The sequence below is a fragment of the Patagioenas fasciata genome, chromosome 1 (genome assembly GCF_037038585.1).
Source record: "Patagioenas fasciata isolate bPatFas1 chromosome 1, bPatFas1.hap1, whole genome shotgun sequence".
NCBI lineage: Eukaryota > Metazoa > Chordata > Aves > Columbiformes > Columbidae > Patagioenas > Patagioenas fasciata.
This window is the reverse complement of record NC_092520.1, coordinates 22336584-22350570: the sequence shown is the minus strand read 5'-3', so window position 1 is coordinate 22350570 and position 13987 is coordinate 22336584. Positions and strand designations below refer to the sequence as shown.

At 42.8% G+C, this 13987-nt stretch overlaps 1 protein-coding gene across 1 annotated transcript in view; it reads left to right on the top strand.

Annotated features, from left to right (window-relative positions):
• AMER2 (APC membrane recruitment protein 2) overlaps positions 1 to 12796 on the top strand; it is a 36212-nt gene extending 23416 nt beyond the window's left edge. Inside the window, exon 2 of the mRNA XM_071804321.1 lies at positions 9513 to 12796. The gene's annotated coding sequence lies outside the window, so the exon portion shown is untranslated. The remainder of the gene's footprint in view (positions 1 to 9512) is intronic.
• Positions 12797 to 13987: the final 1191 nt, after the last annotated feature.

Sequence of the window (13987 nt, the reverse complement as noted above, 5' to 3'; positions counted from 1 at the left end):
TTGTCCACACCTGTCTACTGGTGCTCTCCTCTCTTACAAAGTTATGATGTGTTTCAAGTGCATTTTTGAGATAATTTCAGATTATTCTTGAAAACTTGTACAACCAAGAGGCTTGCAGTGGGGATTTCTATTGCAGTCTGAGCTGTCTCTGCCCTGCTCCCCTGAAACCACCATTCCAGGGCTTCGCCAAGGCCTTTGGATGTTGAGGGAGTTGCAGCTCTGACACCATCTTTTTGCTGCCTCCTTCCTGCGGAGTTCACTCGACTACTGACTGATGGCATGCGGATGAAATACACTGCCACCCTGTCATGCTGCTCTGTCACACTGCCCTGCCACGCTGTTCTCTCACACTGTGCTGCCACGCTTCCATGCCACGCTGCCCTGCTATGCTGTCCTGCCATGCTGTCCTGCCATACTGCTCTGTCACACTGCCCTGCCACGCTGCCTTGTCACACTGCTCTGTTACACTGCCAGCACCCACTGGCTGCTCATGAGCTGAGCTCTGCTCCTGGCTCTGAGCTGAGAAAGAATAGCACACAAGCCACCATATCTCCTGCTTGTCAAAGGCAGAAAAACATCCTTTTGTATAAATCTGTTTTGACCCGTGGCTGATGTGCCCAACACGTTCAAGCATTGAAAGGCTTATTTAATAAGCGTCCCTGCAGAGTGCAGGCTGCACCCTGAGCCCAGGAAGAGGTGGTGGGGGAATTGGAAGCATTTCCTTCCCTCCCTGCAGCCGGTGAGCCCAGGAGCCGAACCCCAGGAGCTGACCCTCGGCAGCTGGCACGGCAGGAGGGACGGCAGACGCAGGCAAACAGACTTCTGCATGCAAGCTGCTGTCTTCTCGCCCTGCTAAGCTGGCTCCCTGATGCGTGCTGCTCTTGGGGCCTGGCAACGCTGCTGCCTTCTTCTGCTGCTGCCAGAGCCCCACACCAAGCCTGCAGCCAGGTGCACTCTGCAGCTCCAAGGCTGTGTGCAGGTGAAGAAACCTCACAAGGATCAGGGGAGAAAGAGTTAAAAGGCTTGTGGAACAGAGACCGCAGAAAGAGGTGTCGTGGGGAATTAGTATTAGATTTCACAATGGGGAAAATGAATTTCTGAATGTGGAAAAAAATGCCCATCTAGTTAAACCCTTCTCACTTTGGAGCTCTTTTGCTTGCTTGGTGGCTGGATTCCCACTCCTGCAGTTTGCATGCAAGTAGCAGTCCCATGCAGAGTCTGTTGTGTTTAGGATCAGGAATTACTGCTTTCTCCCAATATTGGACACAGGCCTGGGGAGAAGGCCGAGTCTTTCAAGCAGAATCTTTCTTCTTAAAAAAAAAAAAAAATGCAGCTGCCTTTCTTTACCAGCTGCTGTTGAGGAATGGTCTGGAATGACTCCTGACACTCTCCAGTTGTCCCTTGCGATGTCTGGCCTTAAGTGGATGGAATGATTTGCCATGAGCCTGCACTTTGCAAGCCACTCAGAGGAACAGGTAGCCCAGGTGTGCAGAGTGGGCTAACCCCCTTCCTGGGGGAGCTCCCACTCCATGCCAGTCGCTCCGCCAAGAGTACCTCCTGGGTGGGAGAGGCTCCACTGTGTGGGTTTGCAAGGGTGGCCAAGTGATGGGCCCCAGTGTGATGATCGCTCTGTCCTGTTGCTATGCAGGGCTGTGACCTCTCCCCATCTTGCTGGAGGGAAACTGCCCTGCCATGCCACAGGCATCTGTCTGCATTACCAAGGATGCAATGCAGGAGCAGGAGGTGGAAGGATGGGAAGGGGAGGCCATTGGATGGGCAAAATACAACTATTTACCTCTCTTCTGCTGGTAAGTCTGCCCAAGTACTATGTGCGTCCAAGAAGTGTCTGTTTGTATCAGTGGGTTATGCTTAGAAATCAATCGTAATGCAAACACAGCAGAGCACAGTTCTCTGGTGGTACCCCAGACACTACTCCACCTTGGCTTGCAGCAGCACAGATTTTACTTAATGTCCATGCTGGGCCAAATTCTTCTTTCTTTCAGTTTGGCTTATTCTTGCCCAATTACTCTCTTATTCCCCAGACCATCTTTTTTTTTTTTTTTTTTCTTTCTGTCATCTCTGCAGGCTTCAGAGAAGTGCTGCACTTGTCTGGAATTTTGCCCATCAGGTCCTGGGACATTTGCTTTTTGGAGCAGAGAAGAGCTGCAGCGTGCCTGCTGTGGGTAGACTGCCCTGTGTAGGGCTCAGGGGCTGTAAACTTGCCTGAAAAACAAAACAACAGTGGAGAAATAAGGGTAGCCTAGCCCTTAGCTCTTGATTTCCATTATAAAAGAGCACCATAGACCAAAGCTGTATTAAAGTGATGTAACCCAGTCTTGTACCCACAAGCAGAGTTTGGCCCTGTGTGTCCAGCATGGGAGGCCGAGGGAAGGCATGGAAGTAGGACTGTCAGTGCGAACACATTAACTTGATATTTTGGGAGATAATTCTCAGAGTTAAAATGCTTGAACAGAGATTTTACACTGAAATCTATGATTTCCTCCAAATTCACTTCTTTTGTGCCTTCTGCATGTGAGCTTTTGTTAGTCAATTGCTACACAGCATTTTAGAGCGTGTCTTTTGTGTACTGGTCCTTTCAGCTGTCATGCTCTGATCACATTCAGCCTAGATGTATAGAGCATTTATTGTTTGCTTTGGGAGTTTTTTAATGAACGTTTCATTTAATATTCAGCCTTACTTGCCATTTGTCAGCAAGACCAACATCCTGTTGAGTTTTACTCAGAGCAACCTCAGTGCATCAGTTATGGACTCGCATCTCGTTTTATCAATAGTTGCAAATAGGACACAAGACTGCCTGTGTCAGCCCTATATAAGATTGAAGACAACAAAGGTCTAAATGCAGACAATAATGGAAATTACCTTTTTTTTCTTTTCCTTCTCTTCTCAGGCACTGACCCATTTTTTCCCCCATATCTCATCTCTAGTGAATGTCTTGAGCTCCATCTAAGGGTGTCCTGTCAAGGGGAAAAGAGAATTATGTTTGCTTTCTTCCCTTGTTTATGCTGCATGAAGCAGGCCTAAAATATTTTTCTTCTCTTTATCCCATAATATTCTCTTGTGTTATTGTTATTATAACTCCAGTCCTTGTCCTAATAGACTTCCTGGGTAATTGGAGTAATACAGATATATGAAATCTGCTTTTCTGAGAGGAGTAATGATTTTTCATTAAGACTAGTAATGTCCTTTGGCGATTTTTATTCTTTCACTGAAATGCCTAAAAATATGTAGGAAAAAATATACTCTTGTTAAATGTTTGGATAATTCTGCCATCTTAGCTAAGAGTGGCTCAACCATTTTCTGAGACATCCTGCAAATTCTTTGGCAAAAATAGGGAATGCCAAAGTTGACATTTTACATGTATTATTCTTTTAGAGCTATAAGAAACAGTCCCAATCCTCTTACGCCTTGTTTTTATATAGAAACAAGCACAAGCAAGAGCACAAGCCAATTATTTTTGTTGTTTTCCTTGGTAGGTCACTGCTGAGTGTTTTTTGAAATCCCAGCAACTGCTACTTATGCTGACCTGGTTTGGAGTCTTTTCAAAGCACACAAATAAAACCAGGTTGACAACGCTCAGCTCAAAGACTGGTTTGCCTTTACTTATCTCAACTGGGGCTGCCTCAGGGGCAGGAGAAGCACCACCCAACCGTTCAGGTAGCAGTGTTGCTTTCAAGAATACTTTATTACTCGGAGCAGCAGCATCAAATGCTATAAACTTCCTGGGACTGCTGGTGTGTTGGCCGTGACGGTACCAATTGCTATACGTGAACACTGATCTCCAGAAGCATTTTTTCTCCTTCTTTTTCCTTCTTAGTATTTTCTTAAGTTTTCTCCTTCCAGTACCTATGTGTGCCTTTTCTGCCTGCAGCACTAACCTTCCCTAGTTTTTGTTTCCTTTTCCACCTGTTCCTGTCTGTTATTTAAATTGGAACTGAAGCTCTTTAAAAAGCCACTTTTTCACTGCAGAGGCTGCAAATTTGCTGTATTTCTCCCACGTTACAGCAGGGCTCCAGACCCACTTGTTGTCAGTCATTCTGGCTGAATCGATAACTCTGGAAGAGGAAGTCAGAATGGGCAGATAATTTGACATTGGGTAGAGTAATAAATATCCCAGCTATAAAATCCACTCACAAAGATATCCCATTTTCTGCAGAGTTTGTCATTTAAACATAAGGCAAGCTATATTTCAGGTAGGAAGTCGGATATGATGGAATGTCACAGATCATGACACTGACTTATTTATCATCATGTGCTTGTCTGTGCATGTCTGGATGTGTTTCAAGATTTTGTTGCATCAAAAAAACCCCACATTTCAAGTAGTTTTGGGACACTGATGAAGTTTAATTACTCTTCCCAAGCCTTGTTTCTAAACTCGGAGGTGGTTGTTGGTTTTTTGTTTTGTTTTGTTTTGGTTTTTGTTGTTGTTGGTGGTTTTTTGTTTGTTTGTTTGGTTTTTTGCTTGTTTTTGTTTTTTTTTTTTTCTTGTTTATTGTTTGTTTGTTTTTGTGGGGTTTTTTGTGTTGATTTTGTGGGGTTTTTTGTGTGTGCGTTTTGTTGGTTTTGGTTTAGTTTTTTGTTTAATTTTTGTTTGTTGTTTGTGGTTTTGTTTTTGTTTTTTTAATTATGAATCTCACTAGAACATCAGTATTCTATGACCTGCTCTCTCTACCACTCCTCCTCTCTCCTGCTCTTTCTACCACTCCTGGATTCTTCCTCAGAAATGAGTGCTGTCAGTGTTGCTACCGCCTCCTCTCAGCAAATCTCCACCTGACCTAAAGAAAAGAGATTTCCCCCCTAAAAGACCAGAATTTTATCCTCCTCACAGAGCTTTTACTAGTGCATAATACACAACAATCATCTAATATAATTCTTTACCCATAAAATGAAAGCATTAATATCCCCATCTGTCAAAGATTAAATGTAAACATTCATTCCTCCCAGAATGTGATGGAGGTCCACATTCCCTTTCGTATAATTACTGCTACCTCTTCTATCCTAACGCCTGATCCAGGGCAGAAGACTTGAAGAACATTTCAGAAGATATTCAAACTCTACTGATTCATTCTCACATAAAGTTAAATACATACATAAGCATATACTTGAACAGGGGTTTCCATAAGTAATCATCTACTCAGCATCCAAATAATATTTTAGTGCCATAAGAAGGAAGCTGATTTTAAGGAATCACAATAATTTAAAACTCTGGGTCTGTTTTCCAGCAAACAGATTATATGCCTGCAGCCCTGCGCTGTTTTCCCCGTACATTTTGGATTCTCTCAGCTCAAATTATTGCTTGGTGCATTTTCTGTGATGGTTTTCATGGGTCCATTAATTCTAGAAGCTCCAGGGTCTATTCAGTCTGTGTCTTCCTGCAGCTATACAGCATTTGATTTGTCCTCATCTACATAATCCATCTGTCCCCTGATCTGAGAGCTGTGTGCAGCCCCAGGTGCCACGGAACATGGGCTCAGTGTGCCACTTGGAAAGGCACAGACAATAACCTTGCACAATTTCTGTCTTTTTTTCCTTAGTGTCTGATTAAATTTATGTGATTCTGTGCATGAGTCATGTAATGCGTGTCTGTTTAATGTACGGCTTCTCAGGCGTGGTGCCTGGTTCCGAGAGGTGATGGATATCAGTAAATGGAGTTACAGGTGCTTGGTTCATCTTGTGATTTCCCCTGAAACAATGCGATGGTTCCTTGGTGTGGCCAAATCCCACACTCAGTGTCTCTTTGCCTCTGAGCATGGGGTGAGGTCCGGCCCATGGGTATCAGTCCACTTGGTTTCTTTATCCTGAGGACTTTAGCAGCAGCTAAACCAGAGGCAACCATCAGGTCAGACAGGGAGACCTTCAAGGAACAGTCCTGTGTGCAGGGATGCTGTCCTGGATCCAGCCCTCTGGGACGTGGGCACAGCAGCACCAGCAGTCCCCAGCAGATCTGCTCTGGTTCATGGGTCTGTCTCCACACTCAGATTTTCCCATCAGATCTCATCTTACGCATTAGAAAAAATTATTGTTGTGGTGCAGCCTTCTTTATGTGTAGTTTATTGCCTTTTTTTTCACCCAGATAATAATGATTTACTTGGAATCTGCAAAAATCTGTGGTGTCTGATCCAGATGGGCTAGAGAAGCTGACATCCCCCATCACTACCACAGCAACATCTGGCTCTGGCTTACTTGTGGCAGGCATTTAATCAGATACTTACAGCGTTGGTGGCTGCGGATGTGTTTGCACAGTGGAAATTTTCCACATGTTCCTCAGAGCCTGGTGCTGTTGTGTTTTTTTAAAATCCAAAATTTTGGGATTTTTACATTTATTATTATTTTTTTTTAATTTAAGGTGGGATTGCTGTAGGAGGACACAGGGCTGAGAACAAGTAGCAAACCATGAGAGCATACAACTGCCAGAACTTAGGGAAAGATGCACAAAGAGGCCCAGTATAATTATGCCTGTTGGACAAGCTTAAAGCTGCCCCTGCTAATATGCAACCCACAGGGATAGTCTGTAAGAGTAATCCAGACACAGAGAAAGAGGATGTGTTCACTTAGAAGTTGACTAAAACTAGTTTTGCTTCCCATTATAATTTTATGGCAGTTGCTGCTGCTTTAAAACTCTTCCAGCAAGGACATAACATGTTTGTTTGTTTTTTTCAAAAAGTTATTTATCTCCTGTGCTTGACCCAACAGGTATATCCCAGAGTTTTGCAATTTTGTGTTTTGAGGAGATGAGGAGGACTTCAAGGCTGAGTTCTGTTAATGTGAGCAAACAGCTCGCCTTCTTGCCCCCAGACTTTCTCCTCAAGTGAGCATGATGCTGCTTCATAAAAAAGCTTTGAAGTCTTTACTCAATAGTCACTCTGGAGTTGTTCCGTGTTACTGAAATGACAGTTTTGTGTTGAAAATTTCCTTGCAACTCACTCTTCTGCCAAAGCAGGCAGTACTGGTTGGCTCCCAGGTTTTGCACCATCGAGGTCTGTGTTAACCTTGTCTCTTCACTGACTGCTTCAACACTGCATGGAAATGGATGTGAGAGAAGACCATAAGGACTAGGACAGGAGACAAATATCAGGAAATTGTAAGTGAAGAACACCTCTGGGGAATCACAGGGACAAGAGTACAGATCTGCACGAACTATGTAACAACAGCAAAATACACCTGGCAATTAAGTAAAATAAAAAATAGGTGTAATTTCCTGTCAAGTGTTCTCCCAATGCCCACCCCTCCTGGGAACAATCATCTGCCCTGGAGAATCCCCAGCTCACAGTTTCCTAGCTACAACACCCAGCAAGGCATCTGGTTTATAATCAAGCCTGTAATTTGAAGACTTTTTTAATCCATAAATCTTTGAGTTTTTCTTGATGGCAGGGAAACACTACTCTGTCCCCTCTCCAGAATCTCCGTCCTGATGCCTGAGTCATACACATGAGCCTCACATGAGGTCTACGTCCTTAGGATGTAACTAGGGCACCGAGATGTCAGTCTTCTAATGGGCCGCTTACCTCATGTGCCTCATAAGCAACACAGCTGCTGGTGCCCAGCAGCAGGGCCACCTCTCTCCCTTCCCATGTTCCCCGGGACCAGCTTGCAGCACACTGGCGTATCAGCTAACAGGGCTGATTTGGCATAATAGGCCTCTCTGGTCTGGGGGAGCGTGCACACCAGGCAGCAGGAAAGTTTGAGGAGGAAAGAGCCAATTTTGTGGGTCACAAAATCACTGCAAGAGAGAAGACTGGCCTGTTCCCAGAGGTGAAGCGGAAAAGTGATTTTGAAAGGACAGGTTGGAGTCAAAAGGAGAAGCGTATGCAGTCCAGTGCACTCTTCGCTGTATTGTGTGTGTTCTGGGTACATTTGCATAGCCCCATGCCAGATGTCAATTCATATCACATACATATAATTTTAATCCCACATGCATGTCCAGAATAAACAAACTGATTCCTTCCAAGATGAAACCCACAGCCAAGGGCTGGCATTCTTCTTGCTCGACTCATCCACTTCCCTCAGCAGAAGACCTGCCCTTGGGCAGTATGACCCCATGGTGGCCAACCTAGTACAGGGCAGTACTGGTGCATCAGGATCCTCCTTTCTTCCTCAACATCCCTTCTTGGAGGACAGGACACCCCTAACTCTCCCACTTTTCCCATGGCCCGAGGACACAATTAGAATCATAGAATAATTTTTATGGGAGAAGACCTCTAAGATAATCAAGTCTAACCATTGAACTAACACTGCCAAGTCCACCTCTAAACCAGTTCCCTAAGATCCTCATTTATGTCTCTTTAAGATACCTCCAGGGATGGTGACTCATCACCTCTGCTCTTCTCCAGTCTTTCCTTGAAGGAGCATCAGAGGCACAGTCATGCAAGGCACAACGCTAGCAGGGATGGGTGGTGGGACCTGCTGCATCCCCTCCACATCCCCACTGCAGTGGAGGGAATCTGGGCACATTTCGGTGTTAGAGGGGGAGGGAGTGGATCCCAAGACAGAGCAGGGCAAGATGCTGGGCATGGAAGGGGACAGAAGGGAGCACAAAGTTGCTGTAATACAGTGGCAGTAGCTCTCAGCTGATAATACTGCTGGTTTTAGGCATTTTATGTGTTTAGGTTTACAATATTTACCACAGTGTTGATACATTCCCCATCACTAAGGGTAAAAGCATTGCTACAGCTCAAGATCACTGTGTTTGTAGGTGTTACCTTTTTTTTTTCTTTGCTTTGCATTTTTAGGATGGTTGTGCTAGTGTCTTTGGGTCAACCTGCCCAAATTCAAGTTCCACTGCTGAACCACATGCTTGCTGGACTTCAGCCAATGCCACACGACATGACCAGTGCCTGTCTTTGTGCTTTCATTTTGGGAACTCTCATTACCAGAGGGAAAACAGATGCTTCCTATCCAGACTAATCAGGGAAGAAGTTTCACCCAGGGGATGCATCTGTTTAAATATAGTTTAAATATAATCAAATTGGTCAAGTTTGAGGACCAGCAGAGCTCTGCCATGAGGGACAAAACAAAGGGACTGAATACAAATATTAAAATCTGTGTTCACATGTGATTCTGGGGACTGTGCTGTGCACTTTACTACCAACTGAAATACCCAGAGGATAAAACAGCAGCTGGGATTAAAACAAAGCTGGCATCAGTCCAAAGTACCAGTAAATCACGTGGGATTATGACTTTGCTAGAGATTTTACTAGTGTAGAAAGAAAAGAAAGCAGAAACTGATTTCTGCTAAACAAAGGAGTTAAGAGGAATTTCCAGCAAAACTAAGCCCTCATCCTGCAAAATCTCTACCTAGATCTTAACCCTAATATTAACACCATATGAAACTCTAAACCCACTGTTTCCAAACAGGATTGGGATGTAACAAGGGCTGCACCAATCTATAAGTGATTATTTCCTCCATGCAGTTTATAATATGACATACAAAGGGTGGGAAAGATCAAATGTACATAGATTTCTTAGCTACAAAATTTCCTTTTCTCCTTATACAGATGCTGAATGTGAACACAAAGGAGAGCAAGCCTCCAGTACATCAGAGGAGAAAGGCAGAAGAGGTGAGGAGGAACACATGGTAAAAAAATAGGATATAAAAGAGAACCTTAAAAACACACTGAAGCTGAAGTGTCAGAAGAGTCCCTAAAGTAACCTGGCTCATGGGTATGATGAGTGATACAGAACTACTGCTTGCTGTAATCAGGTGCCTAGATGAAGCATCCCCCTTTTAACCACATTCCCTAAGAGGTTCCAGGCTGGACCACTTGCTAGAAACCAGCCACAGCTCACAGCTGGTACCATATGACAACAGATGTTTACCAGCATCCTCTGAGAAATGAATTTCTGTAAACCAAACTCCCAGTAAAGATGTCACAATACCCAACAGCAACAAATCAGTGGGAAGACTGGGCTTTGTCATGGACAAAAGAACTGAAGAGAAATTAAAAGTGGACCAGTTCTGTCTCCCTGCACATTGGTGTGAGGGTTGACTGAAGCCTGCTCTGCTGGATGTCTGACCTTGTCTCATTGATGAGGGTAGAATAACTTTTTTTACAACTGGAGTAATTATTTTAAAAGTGAAAACTAAACCACCCCCACTTATCTCTGTCCTCCTCTGCAAAGGCAAACCTGTTTTAGAGGCTATTAGGAGATCAGCTGCTCTACAGATTTCTAGTTGCAGCTATGGTTGAATGAGCCTTGGGCTTTGCTTTGCTGAGAAGCAAAGATTAATCCCATGCGACCCTTTCTTCCAAGGCTCTAACACAAATGAATTCAAAGGAAACTGTTAGTGCAGACTGCATTGAACCTTGCATTAATTAATCTCACGGCAAGGCAAGCGTATATGAAGTGGCTGCAAGTCAAACATCGCTTAAGGAGGGGAATGTGAGTATTCTGGGGTAAGAGTTGGTCACAACCCAAACCTGGCAGTTTATGGCACATGCCACGATCTCTGGCACAGATTTTTCCTGAATTCATCACCTGACATCTTCTTGGAGACAAAGCATCAGGAATCCAAATGTCTGAGGAGGACATGGGAGACTGATACTATGAAAGCCTGCATCTATATTGCTGCAGTGTCTGATTGTGAAGAATACTTCAAGGCAACTCCATTCATATGACGTTCACACCAACTATACCTCTCGAGATTTCGTAATGTGCCTTTTCACGGTAACTGAGCCATACACTGTCAATACTAATAGGAAACTCTAGTAAATACGTGTAGCTGATCCATGAACTTTTTCCCTCCCTGTGGTAGGAGAGCTTCAGTTTTTCTGCTTTTTTTCTTCTCCTCTTTTAATTTCTTCCCTGTTTGGTGAGCTGGTTTTACTGTGTAATTATGCTCCCAATGGAGAAAATGCTTTTGAGGGTGGTTGATGATCAGCCACTAGGACTGCAGAGTTTCTTTAAGAAATGTGTTCAACAGCACAACCCTTGGACCAAGATGGTAATTTTAGATCATAATGATTAATTAAAACAATGAAAAAATTAGGACATTAGACTCTCAGTTTCTTTATACTTCCATGCTCTTATCGGAGTGCATCTAATCAACAAGATTCAGAACGAAATTCAGGTCCTGCCTTTCCCATCTAGAGTCTCTGGAGCGTATGGGTGTACTTTGTGCAGCCACAGTTCCCTTTCCTAAATATTCTGTAAACGTACTCTGTTCTATCACCGATGTAATGACATTTACTGGAAAGCACATTAGGAAAAAATAATCTGGGCTAACTCTGCACTTTCAAAAACCTGCAATTTAATCTGATGTCAGAAGATGGCAGCAGTAAAGCACAATTAGGGCCTTTTTTGTCCATAGGCTCTTGTTTCAAATCATGTTTTTGTTCCAAAAAGAGGCAGATTTTTTAAAAAGGTGTCATTTTTAACAGTGGCATCAAGTGTGACAGTTGTCCTTCCAGTAAATGTGAATGCATGACTGCCTTTCATCCTAATGGAAAGCAGTATCAAGAGCAGAATATACCTGATTTTATGCAAGCATGCTTTTAGCAAATTTGCTTTGCTCTACTGTCCTCAAAAAACTAGTGGTCCATCAAATCCATAAGAAAAGATAGCATGTTTCGGTTAATGTCCATATATATAATTATCCAATACTGTGAACATTTACTGAATTTCAATGAATGTTTCTTTAAAATTTAGAAAATCTATTTGCATTGCGAGCACTTCTCCCAGTGAAGACTACATTTTAAAGCTCAGGAAAAGCAGAGAGGATCTGCATTGGGAATATTCATCAGCTGGTCAATGTTCAAAGGTTTTACGCCACCTTGAAGGTCTTTGGTTGTGAGTCTGCCAACTTCACCCATAGCTTAGCAGGGTGTCAGCTACCAAAGGACACAGTGATGCCAACAAAATGTGTTTGACTGAGGCTGTTATCACAGAAATAAAAGCCAAGAAATGAGGCATTGTCACAGACTCTGTGTTCCCTTCTGCAATAATAACTGAATATGGTAACTAGACCATACTCTCAAGGTTTATTATCTGAAATGATTGTCGATATGCTTACTGAGCTTTGGCATGACAAGTCCTGCCCTTCTTCAAGTCCTGACCTAATCAGTTACCTTACTTTGCTGTATTCTCGCAAATGTCATTGCAATTCACTCTCACTTCAGAGAGATTTGAAGCAATTCTATCTACTCTTTTCCATGACTTTAAGAGGACAGTCCTGGAAACACTCCTGTGTGATGCAAACCAGATACTGGTTTTGAAAGTGTGTGATGTTGTCTGTTGTATTAAACCAGTGCAATATGTCTGTAGATGACAGCGTTTATCCCCTCAGCCATGTACCTCACACTCTTCACTTCAATGGGGATGACTTGCCCTAGGACATCTTTCTGTAACTACCACTGAAGAACCAAGTGCCTTTTTCTAGCTGGAGCTGTTCAAGTGCTCTGGTTGTGCAGTGTGTCATTGCGGTGTGCCCTTCCCTTCGAAATGATGAACTCGGGACAGCTTCTTCTCCCTGGGCCAAACTGTATGCTTTTGTCTGACAACTGGGATTCATATGTCTCCAGTTAACAGGTTCAGGAGTCCAAGTAATTGCTGGTTTTCACTAGATATAAACTAATTGTATGTAACACAAATCATGACAATGTTGCCTTTATTTTGTAACATTAATTTCTTCCAACTTTATTCGTGCTGTGGCATGGAAAGTCATGTAGTAGTTTCCGCAAGAAGTTATTTATCTTCTAGAACACACTTCTGCTGCTAACAATGAGTGTTTCTTAATTTCTTCAATGAACCTGGACAGATTGACACCAGTTGAAGATCAAATCCCATGTGATTAACTGTGACAATAACCACAGCTAATGTGGTCTAACCCTGCATACCTCTAGTAATCCATGTAAGACCTAAGTAATCTAGTCAAAATAGTAATTCTTGAGGTGTCTGTCAGTTGTCAAAAAGGGAGAAGAACATCTGTGAAACTTTGGCTTGTCCCAGTCTCAGGGCTCCTAATGATCAGAGCTGCACCTTCAGCTGCTCCAGGGAACAGTTATAAGTCACTGCTGGGCAGTTATTCATCCTGTGCAGCACAAACATGTAACCTGATGCATCACTGAGTTACTCCAGAATTATGACAATATGATTCAACAAATTTTACAGTGATCTGCCTATTACTTGCTGTAATGAAGATGCAATGGATCACGATGACATAAGCTATAAAAATTACCAGTGTGGTTTGAATAGTCCATTGATCACACGAGAGAGAAAAGGCAGTTCAAAAGCTAGTACCATCCTAAGTCCTGACAACCACCTGGATTTACAGCTGATTTTTAGAGATACCCTGAACAAGTATTTAAGAAAAACAAACAAACAAAAAACAAACAACAAAAAACCCCAAAGATTTGTTATCAAAAAGACAAATCAGGTTGGAGATATGGTGAATTTCACCCTATATTTTTTACAGAGTGTGTTTTACGACCCTAAGTGTTGTAATACTGTAATAAATTTTTTTTTGTAGAAGAAAAACATCTAAAGGCAATGAACATCTATGTCCCATTAGAGTTGGGGAGAGGGGATTGTATGAAATCAGAGTAGACAGCACTACAAATGCAATTCAGTCACACATCTTCCTTAGGTACATTGGCTTTGCACATGGCTACAGGTAGGACTGAATGATCTTCCCTGTTTTGCTGTACTTAATAACAACCTTCAAAACACACTTTCTCTGTAGAGAGAGCTTTTATGTAATACATGATTGTTATCAGTAATAACAATTGAACTAATGCCTTCTTTATTCCATTCAGACAGTAGTGCCAGACAATAGGGTAATCTGTCTCTTTTTAAATTTGATTTTGCCATGGGAATCATTGCTGCTACTTGGCAAAATCCCTGCACTGAAGGAATATATATTGTTGAAAAACACGAAACAAAATCCTTGTCTGCTGATGCTATCTTGATGATGCCTAAAAATCCATCTATGTGCCAACTTTCATTTCCTGATCAAATCAGACTATGTGAACAT